This window comes from Protopterus annectens, chromosome 1.part0 (assembly GCF_019279795.1).
Source record: "Protopterus annectens isolate FY-2018-M chromosome 1.part0, PAN1.0, whole genome shotgun sequence".
NCBI classification, from domain to species: Eukaryota; Metazoa; Chordata; order Ceratodontiformes; family Protopteridae; genus Protopterus; species Protopterus annectens.
This window is the reverse complement of record NC_056725.1, coordinates 1165044085-1165066616: the sequence shown is the minus strand read 5'-3', so window position 1 is coordinate 1165066616 and position 22532 is coordinate 1165044085.

The following is a 22532-nucleotide window of genomic DNA, read 5'->3' as shown; positions in this document are numbered from 1 at the left end:
ATGGAAGCACCTTATGCCAAAAGCCAGTGATTGACTTTATAATTGTGCCATCAAACCTGAGACAGTATGTAACAGAAACTTAGGTCAAGAGAAGCACTGAAATGTCACCTGATCACAGTTTGATAGTGAATTCAGTCAGGTGGGTAGGCAGTGGCCGCACAGTCTGAAAAAACCCAAATATGTAGTGAGTGTGTCCTGGGAATACATAACCAATGGTACTGTGGAGAATGAGTTCAATGCCCACCTCCCTATTGAAATGTTGGCACTTGTAATGCCAGGTACAGATAGAATGAAAAAAAACATTGAAAATTTAGGAGAAGAGCGAATCTCAAACATCACTATTCTGCCTTTAATCATCTTTTTTATGGGGTGCAAGCTCTACCGCAACCCCCTACGTGGGCAGCAAGTCTTTCCCATCCCCTGAACGTTTATATACCTACTTAGAGATTGCCATACTTTGGAGAAAAGGGAATATTACAGGAAATGGCTATCTCAGACTTGGTATATGTAAGTCTGTTTTTTTAGCCATTCAGTCTCTGTGTTTCAGGACTTTCTCAAGAGGGTTTTGATATTTCAAATGGTTACTCCTACTCTCAAACACATACATACACATATATATATATATATATATATATATATATATATATATATATATCTATATCAAGATGACCTGGGTACACCAGCCTTCCCAGACTTCCTGACCAGACTTCACAGACTTCTCATTCTTCTTCATCTTATGGAATTCCTGATGTTTGCATGCAATATGATAAATATAAACTCTCTTCTATGTCCTGAGTTTGCTCCTGGACCATCTCCCAGTAAGGTGCACCTGGTACAATTACCATAGGAAGTGCCCATATGACATCCTCAGAAATTTCCCAAACTACCTCAACTGACTTGTCTCAACAGAACAAAGAAGTGGTGGTACCCAGAGATCCTCCCATATTGCCAAGTGTGTCACTCTTTCAAGTAGCCTGAGCCCATCTACCCTGCAATAGAATCTCATCTCTTCCAGTCTTCCAGCTGTACCCATGATCTCATCCTTTCAGTCAGGTCCCCAAGATAATGGCCATGGGTGAGGATGGTGAGTAAGACTGAGCAATAAACTGTCTCATCTCTTACCTCACCAGAACTGTCCAATATACCCCCTGCATTACTGCCACTGTTGCAGCAGCCTTGGTCCTTTTTCTCTTGAACAAGACTTGTAAATGCTTATACACATCCAATTATCATAACTTGCCCCATCACCTGTACATAGCAGTGCAGTAGCAGAAACCCTAGCCTTTGATTAAGAGGTGCTGATTTTCCTCCCAGAAGTTTAAAACTCAGCAGTGAAGTATTGCAGATCACAGTCACTAGAAGCCGCAGAACAACATTGCCTGCAATCATCAAAGAGGTAACCTTCAAATTCCCCCCTCTAGGTATCCCCTCTTAACGTTGGCTGAACCTTGATAGCCTGTCTATCAAAGTCAAGAACAAGGCAGGAGACAATGCATACTGTGGGTGGAGTCCTTTTGTTGCACTCAGTGTATCTGGCCTATTGCCAAGAATGTGGACAAAACTCTTTATCTACAAATACAGCAGCTGGGTGGTATGTAGAAATGGTCATAGGGCCTCCAACTGTTGTGCCACCTCCTACTAGCTACTCCATGTGTATGTGGACATATGCTCTTTGCAGGTCAACAAAATCCATATGTGCCATAAAGAAAAACACTCACAACCCTGCCAAAAACACCCACGACCCTGCCAATATTCACGTTAGGGTAAAAATTTACTCCACTGCCCCATGGCTGCGACAAAATCAGCATTATTTCTCCTGAAGTCTCTTTCTATCTTCCAGGCATGTGCTTTCCCACATAGGCTGAAGAGCAGGATCACGGTAAAATTTAAACAGCCCCTTGTCCCTTTTTTAAAAAATGGGGATCATCACTCCAGTTTGCCAGTCCAGATGAACTGTCCTGCCTTCCATTTTTTTTAAAAAGTGGGTTAATCATGATACCCCACAAGCAGCCACACTTTGAACTCTTCCAGCCAGCTCTCATCAAGTGCTGCAGCTTTCCCACAATGCAGTTGATGAATTGCCACGGAGACCTTATATACAGAAATGGACACGATCACACTAGTTGCTTCCCTCCACAACTGAGAGCATGCCTAGCTGTTTCAGGAGGTCTTGAAAGTATTTCTTCTATCTTTTCACAAGCTGTACTTGAGGAACTGTACTAACCATTTTAATTTATGGTCTGAAGAGATTAAATTAAACAAAAAAAACATATAGTTAATGAGAAACATGCACAAAATTATACTTTGATAAAACTGACTCAATTCGGAAAAAAAAACATCATCTTGTGCGATTTCTTTCCTTGCTAGTATCAGGGAAACAATCAGCTTTTGTCCTGATCCTTAGGCATGCAGCTAACAGTGTTCCTTAGTAGGGGGTGGGGTGAACATTCTTCTGCAGAAAACATGTTTCAGCAATTGCTCATATCTAATAGCAACGGACGTCTGCCAACCTAAAAATATAGCAGCAAATGTGGCCTTTGATTTTAATATTTATTGCCCACTTAACCCTATACCTTGGCAAGACGAATGTCTTTGGTGAATAGTAGTCGGTATCAGTTGTCCTTTTATTACATGAGACTGATTAACTGAATAATTCATCAGATAGTCATTGCCTCATGCTAACATGTACAGTCCAAGCAGATAATCAATACTGTAGGATCACTTTTCAAACTGGGTCATTATTCTTACCCATTGGAAGCAGTTTGTCACTTTTTAAAATATACCTTGCCTCACACCTACCCAATTTAAATTTCAAATTACTACCACTTTATTGTACATGCATCTTTTCTAACACTGCATTATTTAAGCACCTGATTAAAGCTGACTGCTACAGGACTTAGTTCATTTTTATTTAAATTTCTCTTCATTTGGATTTGTAATTTCCCTCAGGTGTTCTTGAACCTTTATTTTCATATTATGTGCAATCTGTGTTATATAAGCTAGGCTGCATTCAGAGAGAAATGCATATAGTGCTTTCACTGGGTTATAGGTATTTACACTAATGGCATTCGTATTTCCTCTGCCTCTTCTCTAATTCCACCTTTAAAACCAGTTCCATTACTACAAAATGCTCACTGCTGTGCACATTAAAACATGGCATTGTGTCCTTACAGTACGTGATTATCTGGTCTGGTTCCCAGCTAGGGTTGGTGTGGAGTCTGTATGCCCTCCCCTGCACATGACTTTTCATCAGGGGCTGCTCTTTCCTCCTGTATCTCAAATACATATTGTTCAGTGCATTATGAATATCCATATTAGCCTTAGGTAACTCTATGTGTGTGCGTGCGTATGTGCATATGTGTGTTTGTGTGTGTGTGTGTGTGTGTGTGTGTGTGTGTGTGTGTGTGTGTGTGTGTGTGTGTGTGTGTGGATACATTAACTGGCATCCTGTCCAGGAGTCTTACTTACTTGTTCTGCTTTCATTGCTTGTTGGGTTGGACTTATCATCTTTCTGACCCTAAGTATTAAAGCGGGTGTTAAGAACAAATACATGACAGAGTGTTAGCATCCTCTAAATAGCCTTAATGTATTACTATAAAGGCTAGAATTAGGTTTACTCAGATGTCACTTTATGTAGCATCATAATCTTATTAGGTAACGTGATATACTTATGCATGGTTTTAAAATATGCCAGATATGGGTGATATTAAATTTTGTATATTGATGAAATATGCTGGATACTATATATAATAGTTGTAGATATGTTTCTAAGCAGTGAGCTGTATAAGAAAAAAAACAGTGGCCTGTTTCCATTTGGTCCTGTGTTATCTACAAATGTATTATCTCTGTGAAATGACTCCTTCTACCATACCCTCACAAGCCCACTTTTTCTTTTTAATTCAATCTATAATGTATTGTGTTTCTTTACTGTTTTTTGCTCTAGAAGAGACTTTCAAAAAACAGTTTCTCTATACTTTAAATTGCAAATATTTTGGGTTTGCCTAGATAATTATATTACACTGGCAATACTTCTACAATGCAGTCTTTAAATGACATGCTTTTTATCTGTAAAGTAAGTCTCTGCAAGCTCTCCTTAGGTTACCATGTTAAGGATTTGTGATCTGTGGGAACAGTGAAGAGCCCCATATGAAGGAAGGGCAGCCATTTTTGTAGAGATCACATTGCGCCCCAAAGTTTCATATGTATAATGGCATATCTCCTCCTTTATATGGCTGTAGCATACAAGTTGCCTTTTTAACTATGTTGTTTCTCTGGCTTGGCCTGTTTAGTATAGTAACCCATCTTTTCTGATTTGCTTCCAAAATCCAATAAATTACGTCTATCAGTGATGGCCACTACAATGAGGCTACATAAAGCTTCCATGAACTTCCAAAAAGCCAAATTACATGTAGAAATCTAAATGTCTTTATCTTGCTTGCTACTCTGAGTTATGGTTAGAGAGAGATGAATGACTTTCTGCTGTACTGAGGGACACATTTATTGTACGAACCACAACTTACTAGTGCTATCTTAAGACTTTTTCTGTTTGTAGGAGTAGAACAAGACTGACCTTTTTCTACCTTCACAGTCCTTGGACAGATTATGCCATTACTCACCTGAAGGTCAAGATGGAATATTTCTGCAATCATTATTTGAAAATGTCCAGCCAAAGTTGTCAGCCTCACAAAACTGGGACTACCCATCAGCCAAACATTTTCATTATGTGTCCTCTTCTCCAGAGCTACAGAAAGTGCAAGTCAAAAATGGTTTGTTTACTGGAACCATCTTTTCAGATAATAAATAGTCTTTTAAACAGTCACCACAACCTCCTACCTTTTTTTTTTTCAATTTGCTTGATTCCCCTGCCCTTTCCATATCATTCTTACTGGCCCAAGCACCAGCACCCCATGTTCATATTGAGTCTACCATACACCCCCCTACTTACTCCAGAATTGCTTGGGCTGGTCGTGGATCTAAACAGTGTCCTAGAGGCTAGGCTATCTTTGCTTCTGTCCAAGATCACAACCTCCTTCTTGATAAACTTACACACTCTGGGTTTTCAAAAGAAGTCACTTTTGAATTAGAAATGATTTATATAGCAGATCCTTCATAATCCTTCCTAATCTCAGGTCACAAATCCTACTTATCCACTGCCTGTTTCCTCGTCTTAGATGCACTTCTTTTTTCAGTCAATATAAACAACCTTACATGTGACATACCTCACCCAAACATTACTATGCATTCAGATGACATAGGTCCTCATTACAGTTAGCTACTTTACTGCAGAAAGAGTTTGCCTTAATTAGGAAATGGCTTGCTAAGAATGCTAACTATAAACACTAATAACTCAACCATGATAGCACTTGGTACTGCTAAAAGATTGTCAATATCTCCCCACCTATTATTACTGTCCCTGTTGATACAATGCTCCTTTTCATTAAACAGTTACAATATCTTGGACTTCTGTTAAATAATGCACTGTTATTCCATAGTCATATAGATCTTACCACCACTGAAGTACTACAACAGCTTAAAATTGCCAAAAGCTTTTCACGTCTTACTCCAGTTACTAGAAGAGCCATCATAATTAATGTATTAATCTCCAAAAATGCTCTACCCATTATTGCCTCTTTATCTGGATACACCATTGCAATCATACAAACCACTGTAAATAAAATTCTGGGATTCATCAGCCTTGCTAACCACATTGAGCATTACTGAGCTTATACTGAGTTGCATAAATGCATTCTAATCTCTGCTAGGTCTAGCTACCGTTTGAACGCTTTCACCTATAAACTACTTAATGCAGGTTTCTGCCCATCCCTTACTAATCAATTAAATGTGATTGATTCTTTATATACCCTTAGAAACAATTAATCTTTGAAACTGCACAGACTTCCCTTTCCACTAACCAGCCATTGAAATTTCTTTCTCTAAACTTGCCCTGGTATTATGGAACAGTTGACTTAAATAAAAAGTCCTCACTCATTTCTAGAAAAGGCAAAAGGAACATCTGCTATGATAGTTCATATACGAGTGCTTTAATATGCTGGTTAATTTACTTTTGCACAGTTTTGTACTTTATTTCCATGTTCTTATTAACTGGCCTTTAAAATTCATACCTTTTTCTGATGATTCTTCTTTACTTTGTAATTATATAAGTTTTAGGTAATTTAGCTTTTGCATTGCCCTGTTCAAGTATATTTGCCTTCTATATATATTTTCCATACTTGCATATTTGCATCTTTTTGTATTGTATTGTACTTATTGAATGTTATATTCCAGTGGGTTTCTCTGAAATATTTTACACTTTGATCTGCTATTGTTTGTTCTTTGTCACTTAGAGGTCCTCATTAAGCCAGTCTTATTTGCTTACCCTTCATATGCTATTATATGTCAATCAGCATTTCATGTAAATTTATATTATGTAGTGCATTCATTTTGGTTACTGTACTGTAATATTTCTTTACATCTCCAATGATGTTTGATTGACAATAAATATGTCGAACAAGTTCATCTGAGATGACTATCATCTAAAAAATTTAACTGAAGTGATTACAAATGTAAACACATGCTTTACATTTGTGACCAGCCAAAACAACTACAGACTTTGCTTTTATATAGGGGCTTTGTCCTCACATCCCCTGAAGTGGGGGCTTCACTCCCACACTTCTGGAAATTAAATGCGTTAACTATATGGTTGTACAACTGGGGAGAAAGAGGATAACTGCGAAAAGTAAATTACAGTCAGTTATCATTTGGCTATAATATCAGGCAACCAAAGTAGCAGCGCACAGTAAATGCATGCCACAACCAAGCCCCAGGCATCCACTGTAACTGCCACATGGCCCAGATAGAAAAGGGTACCAGAAAGCAAGCCAGTTAACAAACAAACAAATAAATAAATAAGTAAATACACAAAGTGAATGTGGTACTTTTAGCTCATATTGACTCAAATAAACCAGAAGAAGCATGATGATGATTATCATCATCATCATCACGAGTCCCTTTTCCCCATTTTACATGCAGTCTGGTTGTTGTGTTAACTACTGTTACCTCTCTTGATTCTGAGCCACTCTCCCACCTTCTTTGACAGTCATGCCTACCTTTCACAGATGTTTTCTCATAAAATCCATCTGTCTCTTGATTGTGCATCATCATCTTCTCATCTTCTTCCAGTATCTGCCAAATCTGCTTTACCAGATTGCCTTCTACTTTCCATTGCGTTGTCCAAACCACCATAATCTGTTTTTCTTGACCTTCTTTACGGCCATGGCTACTTTGGCTTCCACTCTGACATTCTCATTTCTCCATCTGTACATCTCACTACCTTTCTCAGGCACTTAAATTTACCCCCTCAAGCTTCCTCAGCTGCTCTGCCTTTGCTGTCCTAATTTCTGTGCCACACAGCAGCACTGGTCGCACTACTGTTTCTATACCCCTTACTGTTCAGCATGTTAGCATTCCTCTGTAATGCATACTCGACACTTTGTGCCATTTAGCTGCAGGTTCTTAGCTCCTCCACTCAATCTCTCTAGGGTACATCTGTCTTATGCAGGACTATATAGCTTAAAAAGCACAAGGTGTAAACACAATAACTCACACATTTCTGCAGGGCACTCATTTTCTTCAGAAAATATAAGCTGTAAACCTAACTAGTTGAGGAGAACAGAAATTCTTGCAATTATAGAAAAGTTAAAAATAAGCATTTTTGTAAAGGGCAACTAAGCCTCTCACTTATTCTCAGTTCATGATTGCTCTATTTCAGAGAAAGTGAAAAAAAAATAGATAATTCATAAACCAGTTAAATAATGACCACATTCTCTCCTGCCCATCAACAGTTGTCTTTCACTCCTTACAGCAGATAAACAACTCATGGACACATGGCGGCTTGATTAAATGCAGCCTGAGTAACAGCAAAATGAGCAAACACATTCTGATAGATAAAATGTTCAATGCATATTGTTAGCAGGTGATGGTGGGAGGCTTCTTAACATTAACAGAACTTTGTACAGCAGTACTTTTTGGGAACCCATATTGGTGATAAGGTCAAAAGTTTATTATCCTTTACATTTTACTTTATATTTTCAAGTACCTAGTAGAAAGCTTGTTTTGTCAGTAGTCTGCTCCATTCATCAATGCTGAACTAGAATGAGAACCTAAAAAGAGGCAGCTGTAGCATGTTGGCTGCAAAAAACAGACAGACTAAATCTAGTATAAGTTGACTTCTACTGGTAATGGGTATTGCATGTATGTATCTATGTATGTATGTGTGTCCATATGTATGAATATACATATGTTTGTGTGTGCACATATATACTGTATGTATTCATGTATGTATGTAGGTACATAAGTATATATTTATACATGTAGTATACACATGTATTGCTCAGCTGGGGTGATGTGTTCTGGATTGCCAGTATATAAACTCAGATTGCAGCATTTTTTAAACTTCTTTATTAAATATTACATTTTTTTTAAAAATGACACAGGCACATATCAAAAATAAAAGAAACCATAATAACATTTCCTTTGTTATTTGCATGCATTATACATTTTAACATTTTTCATTCACTCTGTCATTTCATAAATTGTTCAGTTCCTTTATTTATCCGACTGAGCTAAAGTCCTTTTTAGTAGAGGCCTGGGGAGAAAAGCTCCCCATAGTACAAACAATTAAAATAGCATTGAGATATTCTGATAGTTACAAATCCCATACAGTAGTTACAAAAGTTTACAAGCCTAAAACCAAAAGGCAGATAACAACTAAAGCATATGAAGTAATATATAGTAGTTAAAAAAGTTTACTAATCTATGAGCACAAAGCAGAATATAGCAAAAGCTTAGGAAGTTACATAAAAAGCATAGGGAGTAAGCTGTTTATACTTTGTATTATGTATTACATAAACAGTAACAGTAGCTCCTGAGGTATTTATAAATTTGAAAATTAGAGAGAAAGTTCGAAGTAGTTAGGGGGAAAGGAACAGAGTAATTAGAGCAGAGGACATAGGGCGATTATGGGGAGGAAAGTAGGAGTAATAGAGATAGATGGTTACTATGTAAGTTGGTTGTGGTCAGGGAGGGTGCGAACAGTGGCAGGTCCATTGTCTTATAAAGTACTCTTTGCTGGCTGATTTAAATTGCTTGGGGAGTGTAAGGGTCCTAATTTCTAGTGGGAGTTTGTTCCATGCAGTAGAGGGGTGGTAGCTGCATAAGTTGCACCCAGTCTTTGATTTGGGTTTGTAAACACTTAATAGGTCTTGGGATGAGCTTTGGAGATGCCTTGTATGGGAATAGTGGGATATGAGGGATGACAGAGCTGGGCAGAAAGCTGGTTGATGTAGAATGGAGTGTATGATTTGGAACTGAGATTGGAGAAACAGGTGAGGTAGTTCGAGCCAGTTCAGGTATTTTAGGGAGAGACAGTGGTGAGATGTATATGTTTGTTGAGGTGCAAATCTAACTATCTTGTAATAGGTCAATTCTAGTTTGGTAAGTAGGGAGGAGTTCAGATTTGTGAGTATTTGGGAACAGTAAGTTAAGCAAGGTAGAAGGTAGGCATGTGTAAGAGTAATACTAGCTTCAGTGTTGAGGATTTTATTATTTCTATACAGGAGTCCTAGCTTCTGATGGGTTTTTCTGATGCAATTATTTATGTGTAGATCAAATTTTAGTTGATCATTGATGGCAATGCCAAGTATTTATGTGTTGGATTTGACTTCTATAGGAGTATTGTTTAGGGACATTATGGAGAAGGAGGATTTGATGTGGTTAAGGGTTTTCAGAAGAAAGAGTAGCAATTTTGTATTTTATAGGGTTGAGGATGAGCTGGGTATTTGTGAGCCATGTCTCTGGTGAGTTAAAGGGTGACTGGGTAGTTGATAGGAGTTCTGAGGGTGAGTTGGCAATAGTGATGACTGTAGAGTCATCCGCATATTGGACAATGGTAGACTGAGGACAAGAGGAGTAAAGTAAGTTGCTGAAGATATTAAAAAGTAGTGGTCCAAGAATGGATCCTTGGGGGACACCCATTCTTACTGGATGGGAAGTAGTAGTGCAGAGTGCCATCTAACTGACTGCAGCCTGTCAGTGATGTAGCTAGAGAACCATGTAACTGTATCAAGGGAGAAGTTAAGGTCTGTTAGTTTGTTTAGTAGCAGAGTGAGAGACAATCTCAAAAGCCTTTGAGAGGTCAAGGAATAGACAAGATATGAGTTTATGATAGTGCTGAGAAAGGATAGTAGAGCTGTGGTGGTGCTATGCTTGAGTCAGAAACCATGCTATGTAGAAGTGATCAGTTTTTCCTGTATGAGAGAATGCATAACTTGTTTGTGTATACATTTCTCGAGGACTTTAGAGAGAGTGGAATGGATCGCAATAGGTCTGAAATTTGAGCTTTCTGAGGAGTTACCTCCTTTATGAATAGAAAGATTGTAGAACTGTTTCCAGATTGATTGAACTTTAGGTTAAGAGAGGGAGCAATTTATTAGGATGGATACAGGCAGAGAAAGGGAGTGAGCAGCAATCTGGAGAAAATATGAAGGGATATTCTCAGCAGATGCAAAGCATTGTTTGAACTTAGAGAGTAGAGTTTTGATATAGGTAGTGGGAATAGGTTTGAGAGAGATGGTGTTTACTGAGTTAGTAGCTGATGAAGGTTTATTTCCTTAAATCTGACCCCTCCTTCTCCTAAACATTATTCTACATGTAGTCTTCCCACAAGTTCCCTTTATTTCTATGTCGTTTGCTCCTTCCCTTTAATAAAGATCCCATGTCCATTTCTTTCCTCTCCTTTGTAATCTTCAGCATTCAATTCCAGTTGCCTTAAATTTTGATTCCATTTTCTAGTAGTTGCTTTTTTTCATCCTGTAGCATTAAACTTTGTAAGGCCTTACTATGTCTGGACAATTCAGATTCTATGTCCCGACTCAAAAGAATCATTTCCTAAGTTGCAACTATTTGCTCCCCTAACATTCATGGCAAAGTATTCTGTAGAGAGTTTTTAAAATCTGCCAACTCATTACATTCCCAAAAACATGCTCCCATTTACTTCTCACTTTCTTATTATACCTCTGGCATTTTCTGCCTACCCAAGTAAAAATTGTTTAAAGTTTGCTTGAGGTATAAAAATACCTATGTAAACACTTTCAAGGAAAAATTATAAACCTTCCGGACTTTGTTGCATACTTGGGAGCCTTTACATTTTGCCTTTCTATTCTCTCTTTCCCATCTTTTCTATTTCCTCCGATTTGAGTCTTATAGTTATCATGCAATATTTTATATGCCCTACTACTTACCCTTTTTTAACAGCAACTTATTTTCTAGACTTGACTAAAAACACCAGTAGACCTGCACTTGAATTGGTATACGCTACTACTAAGGTAAACCAGGACATCCCCAGAGGTCTCAGCCAAAAGCGCAGTGAGAAATTGCATGGGATTGCTCCACCTTGTTATTAACACCTATGTGACTTCACATGGGCAGAAGTAAATTATCCTTGTCATGGTAGGGCTTGATTACACAGTGCAATGGTGTACCCAGCATCTGTCTTTTACCAAAGAATTTTGCAAAGTGCATAACATCTCTCACATCCTGTATAAGAGTCCACTCCATGCTGCATTTCTTTGATTAATAACACTGGTCAGAGATAACAGACATCACATCCCCCACCTTTGTATACTTTAACATTTTAATATTCAGCTCTAAGCACACCTTTGTTGGATGTTGTACCTGTGCCAGGTACTACCATTTTAGTTCCATGAGCTTCCTGAACCTTGTTAAGAATTTTAGACATAATCGAATGCAGCAACTCCATGAAAATTTGTCTTACGAACCAAAAACTGAATTCACACTTTACTATGGCCATGCAGTAGCTCAAAGAGGAACATGACAGGTAGATTCAAAGGAATCTTCTTTGCCAAGTGTGCAAAGAAGATACTTTTAAGTATGTATCCTAATCTCTCATAAAGAAATCTTCAAATGTCATAATGGTGATTATAAGTGTAGAATTAAACTACTTCATCATTGAAATGTTTTATCATGAAATGGAGTCATACCTCTCAACCTCTTAGTATACGAAATCTGGACAGAGTCTAAAATAGTGGGGTACAAAGACCCACACATAGGGATAGGTTTTAAAAAATGCTCTTATAGACTCAGAAAGTTGCTAGAATAACAGCATTTGTCTTAGCATGCATTCTCTGAAGGAAATGAAGCCTGAAACTCGAATGTATGGCATTGTTTAGTTATTTCAATCCTCAGTGATTTACAAGAAAACCACAAATTTTATGAGTAATAGGCCAAAAATATAAGGCATAAATTTGGACATCCTTGAAAAATCTGCACAGTTGAGAGGTATGGCTGAAGTCATGGACATCTAACAGATTTCAAGGGGTACACACCTACTGGAAAACATTCCCTCTAGCTTCCCTTGAGGAGCACACACTTGATGTATGAAATTTTTGTTTTGTTTGTTGCATTTTCTTGGGAGAGTAGTCACATAATTTTATCGGTCGAATATAGGACACATAACCCAGCCATTGGGGATGCACAAGCTGGTGCATTTCTTTGTGTCGGTCCCAAGCCCAGATAAATGAGGAGGGTTGCGTCAGGAAGGGTATCTTGCATAAAATTTTGCCAAATCATACATGCGAACAACAGTACAGATATACATACCGGGTCGGTCGAGGCCCAGGTTAACAACAGCCGCCACCAGTACTGTTGGCCAACAGGGTGCTGGTGGAAATTGGGCTACTGTTAGCCGAAGGAGGAGAAGAGGGGGGAAGGCATGCCCAAAGGCAGATAAAGGCTAGAACTGTGATAGTGAGGGTCAGAATTTGAATGTTGGCAGTATGACTGGTATAGGGAGAGAGCTAGCTGATATGATAGACCAAAGGAAGGTTGGTATATTGTGTGTGCAAGAGACCAGATGGAAGGGGAGCAAGGCTAGGTGTATCGGAGGTGGGTTCAAATTGTTTTATCATGGTGTGGATGGAAGGAGAAATGGCATAGGGGTTATCCTAAATGAACAGAATGCTGAGTGTTTTGGAGGTGAAAAGAGTGCCGGATAGAGTGATGTTTATGAAGCTGGAAATTGATGGTATAATAATGAATGTTGTTGGTGCATATGCTCCACAAGTTGGGTGTGCGATGGATGAGAAAGGAAAGTTTTGGAGTGAGTTGGATGAAGTGGTCATGACTGTACCCAAGGGTGAGAGCCTGGTGATTGGAGTAGAGTTCAGTGGGCCTGTTGGTGAAGGGAACAGAGGGGATGAGGAAGTGATGGGTAAGTATGGTGTTAAGCAAGAGAATGCAGAAGGTCAGATGGTAGTGGATTTTGCAAAAAGGATGGACATGGCTGTGATGAATACGTATTTTAACAAGAGGGATGAGCATAGGGTGACATACAAGAGTGGAGGAAAATGCACACAGGTCGATTATATCTTATGTAGAAGGGCCAGTCTGAAGGAGATTGGAGACTGTAAAGTGATGGCAGGGGAAAGTGTAGTTAGGCAGCATAGGATGGTGGTTTGTAGGATGACATTGGTGATCAAGAAGAGGAGGATGAGTGTGAGGGTAGAACCAAGGATCAAATGGTGGAAATTGAAAAAGGGTAATTGTGAGGTGGAGTTCAGGGAAGAGTTAAGACAGGCACTGGGTGTCAGTGAAGAGTTACCGAATAGCTGGGTAACTACAGCAGAGCTAGTAAGAGAGATGGCTAGAAAGGTGCTTGGTGTGACATCTAGAAAGAGGAAGGAGGACAAGGAGACCTGGTGGTGGGATGAAGAAGTACAGGAGAGTATACAGAGAAAGAGGTTGGTGAAGAAGAACTGGGATTGTCAGAGAGATGAAGAAAGTAGACAAGAGTAAAAGAAGATGAGGTGCATGGCAAAGAGAGAGGTGGCGAAGGCTAAGGATAAGGCATATGAAGAGTTGTATGAAAGGTTGGACACTAAGGAGGGAGAAAAGGACCTGTACGAATTGGCTAGACAGAGGGACTGAGCTAGGAAAGATGTGCAGCAGGTAAGGGTGATAAAGGATAATGAGGGAAATGTACTCACAAGTGAGGTGAGTGTGTTGAGCAGATGGAAAGAGTACTTTTAGGGGTTGATGAATGAAGAGAATGAGAGGGAGAGAAGGTTGGATGATGTACAGCTAGTGAATCATGAAGTGCAGTGAATTAGCAAGGAGGAAGTAAGGATAGCTATGAAGAGGACGAAGAATGGAAAGGCTGTTTGTCCAGATGACATGCCTATGGAAGCATGGAGGTGTTTAGGTGAAATGGCAGTGGAGGATGCCTGAGGAATGGAGAAAAAGTGTTTTAGTACCGAGTTTTAAGAATAAGGGTGATGTGCAGAGCTGTAGTAACTACAGAGGGATTAAATTGATCAGTCACAGCATGAAGTTATGGGAAAGAGTAGTGGAAGCTAGGTTAAGAAGGGAGGTGATGATTAGTGATCAGCAGTATGGTTTCATGCCAGGAAAGAGCACTACAGATGCGATGTTTGCTCTGAGAGTGTTGATGGAGAAGTACAGAGAAGGTCAGAAGGAGTTGCATTGTGTCTTTGTGGACTTAGAGAAAGCATATGACAGGGTGCCTAAAGAGGAGTTGTGGTATTGTATGAGGAAGTCGGGAGTGTCAGAGAAGTATGTAAGAGTGATACAGGATATGTACGAGGGTAGTGTGACAGCGGTGAGGTCTGTGGTGGGAGTGACAGATGCATTTAAGGTGGAGGTGGGATTACATCAAGGAACAGCTCTGAGCCCTTTCTTATTTGCAATGGTGATGGATAGGTTGACAGACGAGATCAGACAGGAGTCCCCGTGGACTATGATGTTTGCAGATGACATTATCTGTAGTGAGATTAGGGAACAGGTGGAGGAGACCCTGGAGAGGTGGAGATATACTCTAGAGAGAAGAGGAATGAAGGTCAGCAGGACTAAGACAGAATATGTGTGTGTGAATAAGAGGGAGGATAGAGGAATGGTGAGGATGCAAGGAGTAGAGGTGGCAAAGGGGGATGAGTTTAAATACTTGGGATCAACAGTTCACAGTAATTGTGAGTGTGGAAGAGAGGTGAAGAAGAGAGTACAGGTAGGATGGAGTGGGTGGAGAAGACTGTCAGGAGTGATTTGTGACAGACGAGTACCAGTAAGAGTGAAAGGGAAGGTCTACAAGAGGGTAGTGAGACCAGCTATTTTATATGGGTTGGAGACAGTGGCATTGACAAAAAGGCAAGAGTCAGAGCTTGACGTGGCAGAGTTGAAGATGTTAAGATTTGCACTGGGTGTGACGAGGATGGACAGGATTAGGAATAAGTATATTAGAGGGTCAGCCCAGGTTTGAAGGTTTGGAGACAAAGCCAGAGAGACAAGATTACATTGGTTTGGATATGTGCTGAGGAGGGATGATGGGTATATTGGGAAAAAGATTCTAAGGATGAAGCTACAAGGTAACAGGAAAAGAGGAAGGCCTAAGATAAGGTTTATGGATGTGGTGAGAGAGGACATGCAGGTGGTTGGTGTGACAGAGCAAGATGCAGAGGACAGGAAGAAATGGAAACATTTGATCCACTGTGGTGACCCCTAATGGTAGCAGCCAAAAGAAGAAGAAGAATATAGGACACATCAGGCCCAAACAATGTGAAATTCCCGATCCTGCACAGGGTGAGCCACTGCACTAGAAACAATACTTTCTGAAGAGGACATATTGTATAGTGCAGCAGATGCACCTTATAACTGCCAAACCAATGGTGTTGTTTTAGCAGTGAATCAGGAAAACATTGCAAGATGGTGTTTGGTAGATAGATTGTAAAATAGAAAAACACATACACATTTTTTTGTAGACATGTCAGCTGCTGTAAGGGATGTGCTTGTCACCCACTACCTACTACTGAGTATGAGATATTGGCTTGAAATGTCATTTGGTCCATGTGAGTATATGCTCAGAACTATAGTTAAACATCAGGGGTAATAGTGAACCCTAACAAGAATCAGGCATACTGTAAATTAATCTGCATGCAGAAAAAGAGCTTGAAGTTGGCAAAACTAAGAAATTAATTAAATGAAGCTGAATTAATGTAAACTGGAAGGTGTAGACAATGTAATTAATGATTCCACAAGAATAATGAAAGCCAAATAAATAACAGCTGCATTGGTTGTAGTTATGACCAACGGGGGGGTTGCAAAAGGAATAGCGAGATAATTAAATGGTCCAATGAATGTGTTAACTTCACAGTGAAAGTCTCTGCCACATGAGATTAAACCTGAACTGGTGCAGACAGGTTCAAATTATAAATGATAAGCACTCATTCTGTTAAAAAAAGCACAAACTTATAAAAACTCAAGCCTGTAGACCCCTTTTGGTATGTTATCTCTAAAGTGCAGAAGTATATATATTGGAATTTTGCTGGCAATCAAAGTTCATAGTAGCTTTCTCTGAAAAGAAATCTAGGGAAGTCATTCTATCGACAGAGCTTATAAAAGAACTTTAATTGGGGAGATCTATAATTGTTTGACTGCAGATCCCCTGGAAAGATGCCAGACAAGGCAAACTGCCTAAAGCTTTGGCTCCTGGAATGTTATTTAATCACAGCGCTCTACTGTGAGATTGCATGAACCATGCTTTACCCCTAACACATGCCTTCTCTTTTCACCAAGCTTGCATAAATGCTTACTGGTAGCCCAGCATGCATCCTCTTACCTGAGTATTACATACACGTACACATATGTGTATAGCTCTATAAATATCTGCATGTATATTTATTTATTTTATTTAACATTTGTGTACCAGGGAAGTCCGACAGGGCTAGTTTCCCATTTTCAGCGGAGGTGTGGGGAGAAAAGCTCCACATGCATACAAGTACATAGTATAACAGCACAAAATTAAACAGATCATAAGCAGGCAAACTAGACAAAGGAATAATTTACAATAATATTTGTCAAGGCACATACAATATTTTTTGTTAAAAATTACATATGCATCAGGACAGAAGTTGGGAGAAAGAGCTTGAGAGTGGGCGGAGGTGGGGAAATGACAAATATGTTCAGCCTGGTGAGGAGCAAGAGCATAGCCAGTTGTCATTTAGATGGGTCTTTAGCAGGTTTTTTAACTGTGCTGGGTTGGTTGTGTTTAGTATATTCTGAGGGATAGAGTTCCATGCTTTAGAGATGTGATTTGAGTAAAGAGAGTCGCCAAAGTTGTTTGTAGACTTTGTAACTCAACGGTAGTTTTTCAGAGGATCTTAAGGTCCTATTGAGATGGATTTGTATTAGGTTGCGTATGGCTGGACATTTGTCAGGTAGGTATACTATAGATTGTGTTAAGGTTAGCTGGTTGAAGGATAAGAGGTTAGGTAGCACTAGCCATTTAAGTTGTTTTAGAGCAAGACAGTGATGGGTTCTGTGGGGTAGGTTGGTGGCAAATCTGGCTATCGTGTGGTAGCATGTTTTAAATTTGCTTAAGTCAGTTTGCCTTAGGTTTGTGAGTATAGAGTCTGGAAGAGTTGGATAGATAAGCCTTAATCCTGTAAAGATAACCTAATTTAATGTGGGCCTTTTTAATTGAAAGTGATATGTGCTTGGCAAATTGTAAATTATTATCAATGGTAATTATTATCAATAGTGACACCTAGTAGCTTAGTTTCAGAGATTGGTTCAATTTATGTGTGGCTGTATGAGGTGATTTTAAAGTCCTAGTTGAAGTTGTTTGTTCTGTGATTGCTGTTGGGGAATAGCATTAGCTTGGTTTTTGTTGGGGTTTTAGATAAGCTGATATTTATTTAGGAAAGATTCGATGGCCATGATGGATCTTTGGGTAACATCTTCTAGCTTTGACAAGGGGGGTGCAGAGCAGATGACAGTGGAGTCAGCTGCATATTCTATGATGGTAGCAAGGTTAGTTGCAGTGTGGCAGCTATTGATGAGGACTGAGAAGAGCAGTGGACCAAGTATTGACCCTTACTGAACCCCTACTGTTACATGAAGCAGAGAAGAGAGATCATTTTGCCACTTGACAGCTTGATGGCAATCTGAAAAGTAATTTTGGAACCTTGTGAGGGTATTGTTAGATATGTCAAGGGATGCCAGCTCTTGTAGGAGCTGCTTGAGGGACACTGTGTCAAATGCCTTTGACATATTTAGGAATATCGAGGAGACCATTTGGCCATTATTTTTAAGTTGATTTACTGTGCTGGTGAAGTTTAGCAGGGCAGTGGTGGTACTGTAGCCTGGCCAAAATCCATGTTATGAGTTGGCAAGGAAGTTATATAGTTAATAGATGGTCTCTTAGCTGTGAGTGGATGCATTTTTCTCAAAGTTTTGAAAGAGGGAATAGTATGGATAGCAAAAAATGAAAATCCAGCCAGATCTGGTAAAGGATACGGCTCTCAGCCAAAACAGAGTGAGAATCCAAAAAAGCTGAGCCAAACCACCACAGCTGTGAAATTCTACTATTTAATGTACAAAACACACAGAACAAGTAAGCGCTTTCACAATCACACTGACCGCTTCATCAGACTGAATACATCAAGCATAGCAACTTCCTTTTAAGCACATAATTAATTACAATTAATCAATTATACAATTAGTAAAATCATCCTAAGTATATAAAAACAATTTTTAAAATTGTATAAAAAATATATAAATCAATACTACAATTCATTTATAACTAATAATATGTATATTTAACTAATATCACTCTACTACTAAATTTAATGTTTATGTGTTCTAGACTTCAAGAAAGGCTTAAGTGAAACTGTCTCATTGATCCCCGGTAATGTGTGGGCATTTAGCTTAAGAATCCATGTCTGCTCTGCTCAATCCATTCTGTTTTTAATGTCCCCCCTCTTAAGCCTTCATCTAAGATTTCCAATACAAAAAACTTGAAACAGTGTAACAACCCCTCAGCCACAATGTGTTTAGCTAAGGCACTGGTTTCCTTCCTATTCTGGATATCCCTAATATGTTCCTGAATACGTTCTTTTAACATTCCGTTGGTCTTCCCAATGTAATAGGCCTTACAGACTTCACAGAATGCAAAATAAACTATATTCCTTGCCCTACAGTCAGCATAATACTTAGCATGTATCTCAAAATGCACAAATGGATGCACAAAAGTAGTGCAGGAGTAGACATATTTACAAGCAGTACAATTCCTACAAACATATGCACCCTTTCTCTGGGATAGATTATTAAATCTACTCCCTGGGGTTCTATAGCAGAACTGATGTTTTAAAGATTTCTTATTTTTAAAAGAAAAGCTGGGTGAATCATCTAATACCCCCTCTAGTTCTTTATCTGTATTCAGGATGCTCCAATTCCTCTTAAAAACATTGCAAAACATGTTTATGTCACTGCCATAGGTAAGTGGAAACCTAAGTTTAATTGTTCCTTCCCTACTACTCTGAGGGACACTATCCTCCCTCTGTGAGTAATATTCTCTCCCCCTTACCATCTCTCTCTCTTAGTAATTCAACTACATATCTATCATACATATCTGCAGGATACCCCCTCTACATGAAATCTTCCCTCAGTGTATCCAATGTCAATTGCATTTGTGCTTCATCATTATGCAATCTCATTAACCTTACAATCTGTCCTTTCACTACATTCTTTCCAATAAAGTGCGGATGCATGCTATTTCTATGCAGCAACACATTTCATCTATTAGGTTTCCAATACAGACTAGTTTGTATCCCTAGTATGTCTGATTTCTTCACCTTCACATCTAAAAACTCAATTTCATTTGGTGAAACTTTGCTGGTAAACTTTAAAAACTCAGTGGTCGAATGTAGATATTCTAGGAACACATCGAGTTCTCTTTGTGTACCCACCCCCCCATAAAAAGAACATGTCATCCACAAAATGAATATACCAGATCAACTTTTGTCTATATTCTTGTTTCATTAGAAATGTTTCACATTCCCACTCAGCCAATGCAAAGTTGGCGTAGCTATTGGCACATGGCGTGCCCATCGCTGCACCAACCCTTTGGAGATAGTACTGTTCCCTAAAAATGAAGATGTTATTTTCCAAAATAATTTCTAACAGTGAGCATAACAAATTCACTTTGTTATTAGTATAACATCGTTTTTGTATTCAATATACTCCGAATATTTTCAACACCCCAATTATTCGGAATAACAGTGAATAATGACACAATGTCCAAGGTAACAAACAAAAATTCACATTCAGTGCCCCTTGTCTTGCTAAACAATTCCTGTAAAAATGACTTGGTATCTATAAGTATACTTTCACAATTTTCCAACACAGGATGTAGACATTTTTCAGCATAAATCAACAGGGGCTCAGTAGCCCATTATTTACTAGAGACAATTGATCTCATGGGTGGGTTAACTAAATCTTTATGTACATTATGCAGTCCATAAATTGTTGGATACACAGGGGTATCTACTGTAAAATATCTAAATAATTCCTCAGAAATTGTTCCATTAACAAACAGATCAAATATCAGGACAGAAATTCTATCTATAATGGCTTTTCCTTGCATTTGTGTTATCTTCTGGTAGGTAACTTCATCATGCAACAATAAATGCATTTGAGTAACATAAAGGTCTTTGTCAAGAACAACGACCCCCCCCCCTTGTCCGCAGGCCTAATTCAATAGACTGTAGAGATTTCAATTCAACCAGTGCATCACTTTTATCTTTGCTCATATTAAAATAATAAGGTGTTACACCTTCATTAAATATCTTCCTAATCTCCTTGTCACATACAGCAATAAACGTTTCAACAGTCAGATGCATTTTGGGAACAAATGTACTAGGTTTAACAAAATTGCAACACTCAGTACTAGTATTTCTGAAAATAGTTCTTAAAGTAAGGGTCCTACCAAACAGTCTTAGTTCTTCCAAAATGTCAGTTAACTCAGTCTTTTGCGCTGGAATAAAAGACAAACCTTTGCCTAATAATGTTAACTACGCATCTGTCAGAGATATGCTGGAAATATTTAGGAACAAACCTTCAAATTTTGGCTCCTCGTAACTCTCTGCTGCATTCCTGTCAGTTCTTGTGATTGTGGAGCTCTGGCCATTCTCCCTTGGCTTCTCGACCTCTCTTTGATGGGTAATGCATTCTGCAGTTGAAATGGTACAATGGGTGTTCCCTTTATTGCGCTCGAATCCTTGGAAAAAGGATTTATTTGCATGTTTTGCTCTAACCTATTCCTTACTTCTTTAGTTTGTGTATTATCAGAAGTAGATGTCATCTCCATTTCAGTTGTATTCATATGTAGAATCACTTCCTCATCCTCCCTTACATTCACGATTGGTTGCTGAATAGCTGGCTGCTCATTTGATTGGTTGCTGCCCGTAGCAGGTAGTCTCGGCCAAGCAAAGACCCTCCCGCTTTGGAAATCATTCATGTCTCTTTGCAGTTTCTTCATTTTTCCACTTTGGAGGCGTTTTTCATAGTTAAAAATCTGCTCATGTAGCACATCAATTTTATCTAAAATAATATCAGCAGGGTAAGTGGCTTGCAGTCGCATATAAAGTTCCTTGTGTCATTATTCACTGTTATTCCGAATAATTGGAGTGTTGAAAATATTCGGAGTATATTGAATACAAAACAGTGTTATACTAATAACAAAGTGAATTTGCTATGCTCACTGTTAGAAGTTATTTTAGAAAATAACATCTTCATTTTTAGGGAACAGTACTATCTTCAAAGGGTTGGTGTAGCGATGGGCACGCCATGTGCCAATGGCTACGCCAACTTGCATTGGCTGAGCGGGAATGTGAAACATTTCTAATGAAACAAGAATATAGACAAAAGTTGATCTGGTATACTCGTTTTGTGGATGACATGTTCTTTTTATGGGGGGAGTACACAAAGAGAACTCGATGTGTTCCTAGAATACCTACATTCGACCACTGAGTTTTTAAAGTTTACCAGCAAAGTTTCACCAGATGAAATTGAGTTCTTAGATGTGAAGGTGAAGAAATCAGACATACTAGGGATACAAACTAGTCTGTATTGGAAACCCACTAGAAGAAATGTGCTGCTGCACAGAAATAGCATGCATCTACACTTTATTGGAAAGAATGTAGTGAAAGGACAGATTTTAAGGTTAATGAGACTGCATAATGATGAAGCACAAATGCAATTGGCATTGGATACACTGAGGGAAGATTTCATGGAGAGGGGGTATCCTGCACATATGTATGATAGATATGTAGTTGAATTACTAAGAGAGAGAGATGGTAAGGGGGAGAGCATATTACTCACAGAGGGAGGATAGTATCCCTCAGAGTGGTAGGGAAGGAACGAATAAACTTAGGTTTCCACTTACCTATGGCAGTGACATAAACATCTTTTGTGATGTTTTAAGAGGAATTAGAGCATCCTGAATACAGATACAGAACTAGAGGGGGTATTAGATGATGCACCCAGCTTTTCTTTTAAAAATATGAAATCTTTAAAATGTCAGCTCTGCTATAGAACCCCAGAGAGTAGATTTAATAATCTATCCTAGAGAAAGGGTGCATATGTTTGTAGGAATTGTACTGCTTGTA